Source organism: Eptesicus fuscus, chromosome 1 (assembly GCF_027574615.1).
Source record: "Eptesicus fuscus isolate TK198812 chromosome 1, DD_ASM_mEF_20220401, whole genome shotgun sequence".
NCBI classification, from domain to species: domain Eukaryota; kingdom Metazoa; phylum Chordata; class Mammalia; order Chiroptera; family Vespertilionidae; genus Eptesicus; species Eptesicus fuscus.
The window spans coordinates 113,672,582-113,680,755 of NC_072473.1; the positions used below are offsets into that span (position 1 = coordinate 113,672,582).

An 8,174-nucleotide genomic window follows, 5' to 3' on the forward strand; every position below is an offset into this window, starting at 1 on the left:
AAGGGGCCTGTGGCTAAAATTCTGAGGGTTCATGAACTAGGGTTCAGAAAATTGCTTCTTTATTTCTTCTCTCTTTTAACTGTATTTTAGCATTTCCTTCAATCATGAATGCAGGCAACAATCCATCATAATATTAGAGGATCTGTGACTTGGCCACCAACAGAAACCACGCACATTTTTTTTTTATCACATTAGAATGAAACAGAACTCTTAAAATATCAATATGCCCATCATTATTTTGAAATTATGATAGTTGTACTAGTAAGACTCACCACTATATATTTTTTAAAAGAAACTGTTTATTTCCGATCAACCTTATTTCCATTCTGGTAAGAGTTTGTGGAAGAACAGCTTAGGGCCACTCAGTGGTTGTTTTTACCCATTCAGTGGGGGCTGCAGAACAGTCTTCAGTGGCAGGCTGAGCGCTTGTCTTCAGTAGGAAACTGCTGAATGGGCACAGAGGGCACCTGAACGCCTTCAGACCAGCCTGTGACCTCAGGCTGAGCAGCAGTGAACTTGGGGGGAGTGGGAGCAGTCCATTCACCCTGAAATTCCTCCTTGCTCACAGCCATTTCAGCAGCAGCCTGCGCTTCCTTTCCAATCTCTCCAGGATCTCTGTAGAGGTATATTTCAGGCATGACCTCCCACGGGTGTTGATAGGAGATGGTGCCATGCGTGCGCAGTACGTCTTGGGTCAGCATCCACCACATCAGACCTACTGAGTGAGCCCCCTTGTTGTTGCAAGGGATGGCAATGTCCACATAGCGCAGAGGAGTCTGTGTTACACAGAGCAATGGTGGGCAGGTTAACGTAAGATGCCTCTGTGAGAGGCTGGTGGTCAGCCCTGGGATCAGTAACCACCAGGAGTCTCAGCTCCCGGAAGGCTGCCTGGATCTGGTTGGTGAAGGTTCCAGGAGTGAAGCGGCAATAGGAGTGGCTCCAGTGGCAGCAGCAGACTTTTGCACGCTGGCCAGCATTCCTAGACGATATGACACTGACATCAGCGGTGTTTTCAGTGGCAACAATGGCATGAACTGCCAGCAGGAGCTTATCCCAGGTGCTTTTCAGATTTATGATGCAGATGCCACCACTTTTCCTTTTCCAGATGTACTGTGCCATTTGGAAGTCAAGGTTGGTGCCACCTAAGTGGGTTCAGTATGGAATCAATGTCCCTGGCTACAGCCTAAGTCCCTCTTCACAGCTGCTTAGACCAGTGGCTCTCAATCCTGGCTGCCCATTATAATCACCTGAAAAACTTAATTAAAAAAAAAAGTCTGGCCACATCCCAGAAGAATTAAATTAGACTATCTGGGGTGGAGCCTGGCTTAATTCGTTTTTTCCCCAGCTTTATTGAGGTATGATTGACAAATAAAAATTGTATATATTTCATTGTACAACATAATGTTTTATTTTTTAAAGGTTTTTTTTATTGATTGCAGAGAGAAAGGGAGAGGGAGAGAGAGACAGAAACATCAATGATGAGAGAGAATTCATCAATCAGCTGCCTCCTGCATGCCCCACACTGGGGATCAAGCATACAAACATAATGTTTTTTAAAGGTGTGCATTTATCATACGTATACATTGTGAAATGATTACACGAAGGAGTTAACGTGTCCATCACTTCACATAGTTACCTTTTATTTTTTTGTGGTGAGAACACTTAAGATTTACTCTTTTAGTGAAGTTCAAGTGTTTGAAGCTCCACAGGTGATTTTAACTTGCTGCTGCAGTTAAGAGCATTGCTCTACGGCTTGCTTCTCTAGGTATGGTCCAGGGCAGCAGCTACATCTCCTGGGAGCTTGTGAGGAATGCAGACTCTCAGGCCTCACCCAGTTCTAAATCAGAATCTGCATTTTAATAAGGACCCCAGGTAATTTGTCCAAGTGATAGTGTTTGAAAAGTACTGCCAAGGAGCCAGGCAGGAGAGTGTGGACGTGGGGCTGCTCCTAGTTTTCAGGGTAGTGTGTGGCCGCTTGGGTGGGAACATCTCTCCACTTCTCCATGAGTCCCAGGCTGGCTCAGCTTTTTGCCAGGCTGGTGGTTTGACATCCTAGTGTAGATATGGTAAATAAGGCCTTAGCCTGGACAAAAACCCCATCCTGAATAGCGACAGCAGAGCAAAGGTCTCCATTTCATTGGGAAAGCTGGGGCTAGCAGAATGTTTGCTAGGAGCCCTTTCTGACCGAGTGGGAACAATAGAATAAAGAACCAGCCCTCATGGCTCCTCATGTCCAACTAACTGCGGGGCTGGGTCTAGCAATGATTGCTAGCATTGCAAGCACTGATGATTGCTCCGGGAACGGGACCGCTCTCAAAGCCACAGTTCCCTGCAGCTCTCGCGACCAGCTCCCCAAGCACCTCAACCCCTCCCCCACAAGTGATCAAATGTATTCCAATTCTATTATTGGTTTGGTTTCTAAATGTCCGCCCTATTTTGGCTCAGAGCCCTGATCTTAAAGGCTTTGCCGAGTGGGTGGAGCAAGGACCTCCCTCCTCGCAAGGGAGTGCTGCTTTGCAGGGAGCTCCCAGTTTGGGGAGACAAAGGCCCCTGGCTGCGGCTGCGGTGTAGAGGGCGGATTCCAAAGCGCAGAGTGGCAGTTGCAGGCCCCAGGGCAACAGAGGATGGAGCCTGTTGGCTTCCAGGGCTGGGCAGACACTGCCGCCTGGTCGCCTGTCAGTCCGCGTTTCCCGCCAGGAAGCATCTTCTTACTGGAAAGACCGCGGTCTGCTGCAGCGGGTGGCAGAGTCTGAAACCAATTTGCACAAGTCCTAGGCGACAGAAAACTTTATGTTCGTTTTTTTGGAGGCGTCCTGTCAGAACGAGAGTTTTTAAAAACCCACCTGTCAGGTCCCAGTTCATAAACGAGCACCTCCAAGCCCACTGGAGGAAGATGAGGGTGGAGGACTCATTCTTACAGTCCCGGTTTAAACATCACTGGAGGCTCTGGGTCGCAGCGCCTAGGACGCGGCCACAACGGTGCTGCCAGCTGTTTGCTGTGTAACTGAGAGCGGAGTCCTTTGAGGACACTGGGGCCATTGGGTAAACACTCTCCCTAGTCTCCCCCGCAGCTGGGTGTGGACAGCGGCCTTCTTTGACCAGGGAAGCGAGGGCACCCAGCTGTTGCCCAGCCAAAGAGCTAAGGTGCCTCCTTTTTAAGGGCCCCAAGCATTGGGTCCTTTCCTGAAAACATACAGAATATAAAATATTGTGCCTGGATGCTCAGCACTGGCCCTTGGGTCTGTACCCACCCTTCTCCATCTTGGCAGTAGTTCCCTTGGCATGGGCATGATCTCCACTGAGCTCATTCCTATCCTCTGCTTTCTTACTCCTGTTAGTTTTTTTTTCTTAATTCTTCTCTTATTGCCTTCTGCTTTCTGACTGCAGCTTCTCTCCCCATTTATTCCGTCTCCCTGTCTCCTGTTTCTTTCTCATTCATTCAAAAATGCATTCATCAGCCCTAGCTGGTTTGGGTCAGTGCATAGAGCTTCTGCTTTCGGACTGAAGAGTCCCTGGTTCCATTCCAGTCAAGGGCAGGTATTTTGGTTGCAGGCTCCTCCTCCCCTCCTCCACCAGGGGCCCTGGTCGGTGGGGGCTTCTGCAGGAGGTAACCAATCGATGTGTTTCTCTCACATCGATATTTCTCTCTGTCTTTCCCTCTCTCTTCCACTCTGTCTAAAAATCAATGGAAAAATATCCTCGGGTGAGGCTTTTTTTTTAAAAAAAGCATTCATCATGTATTAAGTGCTGTAGTAGCCTGCTCAGGCTGTCATAACAAAATACCATGGACTGAGTATTAAACAACAGAAATTTATTTCTCACAGTCCTGGAAGCTAGAGGTCTGAGATCAGGGTGTCAATGTGGTCAGGTTCTGGTGAGAGTCTCTTCCTGGCTTGCACTCAGCCCCTTTCTCTCTGTGTCTTCACATGGCAGAGAGAAAGAGAGAGATACTTCTTCCTCTTCTTATAAGGCCACAGTCTTATGGGAATAAGGCCCTCCCCTATGACCCCATTTAATCTTAATTACCTCCTAAAGACCCTATCTCCAGATATAGCAACATTTCGGGTTAAGGCTTCAACATATGCATTTGGGGGGAGGGACACATTTCAGTCCATAGCAAGCACCTACAGGGATTGCTAGATCCCTAGCAGCTATAGTAGTAGGGGCGATAGACAGCAGTGAAAAGAGATGTGAACAGTATTGTTAAAGTGTGACCAAAACGCAGTAGAAGAATGAAGGGTCAGGAATGAATAGTTGACTCAAGAAATCAAGGAGGGCTTGACAGAAGAGGTGACTTGTAAGCTGGCTCTTGAAGCATGAGTAGTTTGCCAGGCAAAGAAGTGGAGGAACTATATTTCAGGCAAAGAGAATAGCATTTGCAAAAGTACAGACTTGTGAAAGGCCGGTCTGCATGATAATCAGTGAAAACTTCTGTGACACTGGAGGTGAGGATATATAGGAAGAGTGGAAGGAGATGCTAGAGATGCATGTTGGAGCCATCTTATGAAGTGTTCAAACAAGAGAAGAGGATGGCCCAAGATAGGGCAGGGGCTGTAGGAATGGAAAGTATAGACAGAATGCAGGAGACACTGGTGAGAACAAATTGGCTGATTGAACAGTAGGGTGATGAGGAAGCAGGAGTGAAGGGTGACTCCTGGATTTCTAGCTTTGGGGACTGGCACTGAGATACAGAAGGAGAAGTAGGTCCGAGGTGAGGGTGAGAGTATAAATAGTGAGTGTGACTTATCTCTAGGACATCCTGAAGAGGTAGGCTGTGTGCTGGGGGTGAAGCAGGGATGGAATAAAGTCTATGTAGGTCCACAAGCATGAGAAAACCATTTGATGCTGAGGAAAGAACCATACCAAACGATTAGAGGGAATAGTGCTCTGAACTAACACAGGGCTGGGGATAGTACCAATTTCCAACCAGCTAAAATCGGGGCATTGGGTAGAATACACAGAAAGGTCTTGCTTTGGTATTGGGGAACATTATCTCTAGACTTAGCACTGTTCTGGTCTCATCTAACAAAGCTTAATAGCAAAACCCAAAGGGATATAGCAATTTCCAAGAAACTTAACTGAATCCCAGAACAAAGTTCAAGAATATTTATAGCAGGGTTTCTCAACCTCAGAACAACTACATTTGGAGCTGGGTAATTCTTTGTTGTGGGAGCTGTCCAGTACATTGTAAGATGTTTACCCTCATACCTGGCCTCTACTCAGTGGCTGACAATAGCATTCTTCAATTATAACAATCAAGAGTGTTTCTGGACAAACAAAATAGCCTCTGGTTGAGAATCACTGATTATAGAAAAACAGGCATATTAAATAACCCAACAAGGTAGGATTCACAGCCTGGCATCCAATAAAAAGTTACCTGGCATGGACAGAGCTGGAAACTATGGCCCATAAGGAGGAGATAAATCAATTAATTGAAATCAAACCAGAACTAACAAAGATGTTAGAATTAGCAAATAAGAATATTAAAGTTGTTATTATAACTGCACTCCATATGTTCAAAAATTTAAGTACAGACACAGAAGATATTTTTTAAATACCTCAATCAAACTTACATAGGTGAAAACTATAACATGTGAGGTAAAAAATACATTGGATGAGATTAATGGCTGATTAGACAATGCAGAAGAAAAGACTCATGAACTTGAATAATAATAATAGAAACAATTCAATATAAAACACACCTAGAAAAGAAAATGAAAACAAACAAAAGCAGCCTCAGTGAGCTGTAGGAAAAATTCAAGTGGCTTAATAGAAATATAATTGGAGTTTCTGAAGGAGAAAAAGAGACAGGAGGGAGGAGAAAAAATGATTGAAGAAATACGGCCAAACATTTTCCAAATTTGATGAAAATTATAAACCCAGAGATCCAAGGAACTTGGCAAAATCCAAATACTCCAAGTGCAGGCAACATGAAGAAAACGACACAAAGACATATCATAATCAGATGGCTCAAAATCAGTGATAAAGAGAATATCTTAACAGCAGCCAGAGGAGAAAGACATTTTATGTACAAAAAAAAAAGCTAAGATTTCTAATTGTAAATAATGCAAGTGAGAAGACTTTGGAACAAAATTTTTAAAGAACTGACAAAAAGACTTTCAACCAGGGATTCTATATCAGGCAAAATTTTCTTTCAAAAAGGAAGGCCAAAAAAAGACATTCCAGTCATACAAAAGCTGAAATAATTCATCACCAGCAGACACATACTACAAGAAATGGAAGGAAGATGATAAGAGATTAAAATATGGATCTTCACAAAGGAAGGAAGAGCACCAGAAATAGTAACTACATGTGTAAATATATAAGATTTAAAAATTATTTAAATATATTTGATAGTACACTGTTTAAGCAACAATAATAATGTAGTGTGGGGTTTATTATATATGGAAAATGTATGACAACAATAACACAACGGTTAGAAGGGGAGGAAAGGGCCTATACAATTGTAAATTCTTTATAGTGTGTGTGGTGTGGTATATATCACTTGAAGATCAACTTAGGTAAGTTAAAGATGTTTAAAACTGAAAGTAATCAGTAAAGTAACAAATAAGTGAGATAAAACAGAATCGTAAAAAATAATAAATTAGTCCCAAAGAAGACAGAAATAAAGGAACTAGAATAGATGAACCAAATAGAAAACAAATAACCAAATGATAGAATTAAACCTAGCTATACCAACAATCAAATGAAATGTGAATGGTTTAAATACATGAATAAAAGGCAGAGGTTATCAGATAGGATATAAAATCAAGGACCAATTACTTGCTTCCCACAAGTAAAGCATTTTAACTATAAAGTTAAAAACAGATTTAAAAAGTACAATTATGGGAAAAGGTATACCATACTAACACTAATTGAAAGAAATGTGGAATGACTATATTAACATGAGATAAGCTGATTATAAAGCAAAAAATATTACCAAAGTTAAAGAAGGTAATTTCATAGTGATAGAGAGTCAATTCATCAAGAAGACAACAATCCTAAGTATTTATGCACCTAGTAATAGAGCTTCAAAATATGTGAAGAAAAAGCTGACAGAACTATAAGTAGAAACAGAAAAGTCCACAATTATAGTTGGATATTTCAACACTCATTTCTCAATAATTGATAGAATAGTAGACATAAATTCAGCAATGGGATAGAAGATATGAATAACACTATCAACCAACTCGATCTAGATGACATTTATAAACACTCCACCCCACAACAGCAGAATACATATTCTTTTTAAAGGCATACAGCACATTTACCAAGACAGATAGGCCATATTCTAGGCCATAAAACAAGTTTCAAAAAATTTAAAAGAATCCAAGTTACCCCCAGCAGAATGGCTCAGTTGGTTGGAGCATGGTCTCATGCACCAAAAGGTTGCAGGTTCAATTCCTGGTCAGGACACATACTTAGGTTGTGGGTTCCATCCCTGATCAGGCAACCAATCAATGTTTCTCTCTTACATCAATGTTTTTTCTCCTTTCTCTAAAATCAAGAAGCATATCCTTGGGTGAGGATTAAAAATAAAAAAATAATCGAATTTATACAATAAATTGGATTGTAAAAAATATTGTAATAAATCTGATTACAATAAATTTAAATTAGAAACCAATAACAGATTTATGGAAATTTTTCAAATATCTCAAAACTAAATCACATACCTTAAAATAATCCATGGGGCAAAAAAGAAATTAAAAGGAACGTTAGAAAGTATTTGAAATGAGTACAAATAAAAACACAACATGTCAGAATTTTTGGAACGCACTATAATGCCTATATTGGAAATGAAAAAAGGTCTCAATGATTTTCTGCTTCCATCATAAAACTAGAGAAAGATAAACAAATTAAACCAAAGTAAGTAGAAGAAAGAAAATAATAAAGATCAGAGCACATGAGAAGTCATTAGTCATTAGGGAAATGCAAACCAAAATCATAATGAGATACTACTTCACACCCACTAGGATGGTTATAATAAAAACAAAAATGGAAAATAAATGGTTGGGGGAAATGTACAGAAGTTAGAATTCTCATACATTGCTGGTAGGAATGTAAAATGGTATAGCTGCTCTGGAAAACTCTTGGGCAATTCCTTGAAATGTTAATTTACCCTATGATCCAACAGTTCCACTCTATACCTAAGAGAACTGAAAACATATTCCCAG

General features: G+C 41.5%; 1 pseudogene; it reads right to left on the reverse strand.

Annotated features, from left to right (window-relative positions):
- Positions 1-352: 352 nt before the first annotated feature.
- Positions 353-1,146, reverse strand: LOC103297234 (40S ribosomal protein SA-like; annotated as a pseudogene).
- Between the last annotated feature and the right edge of the window lie 7,028 nt (positions 1,147-8,174).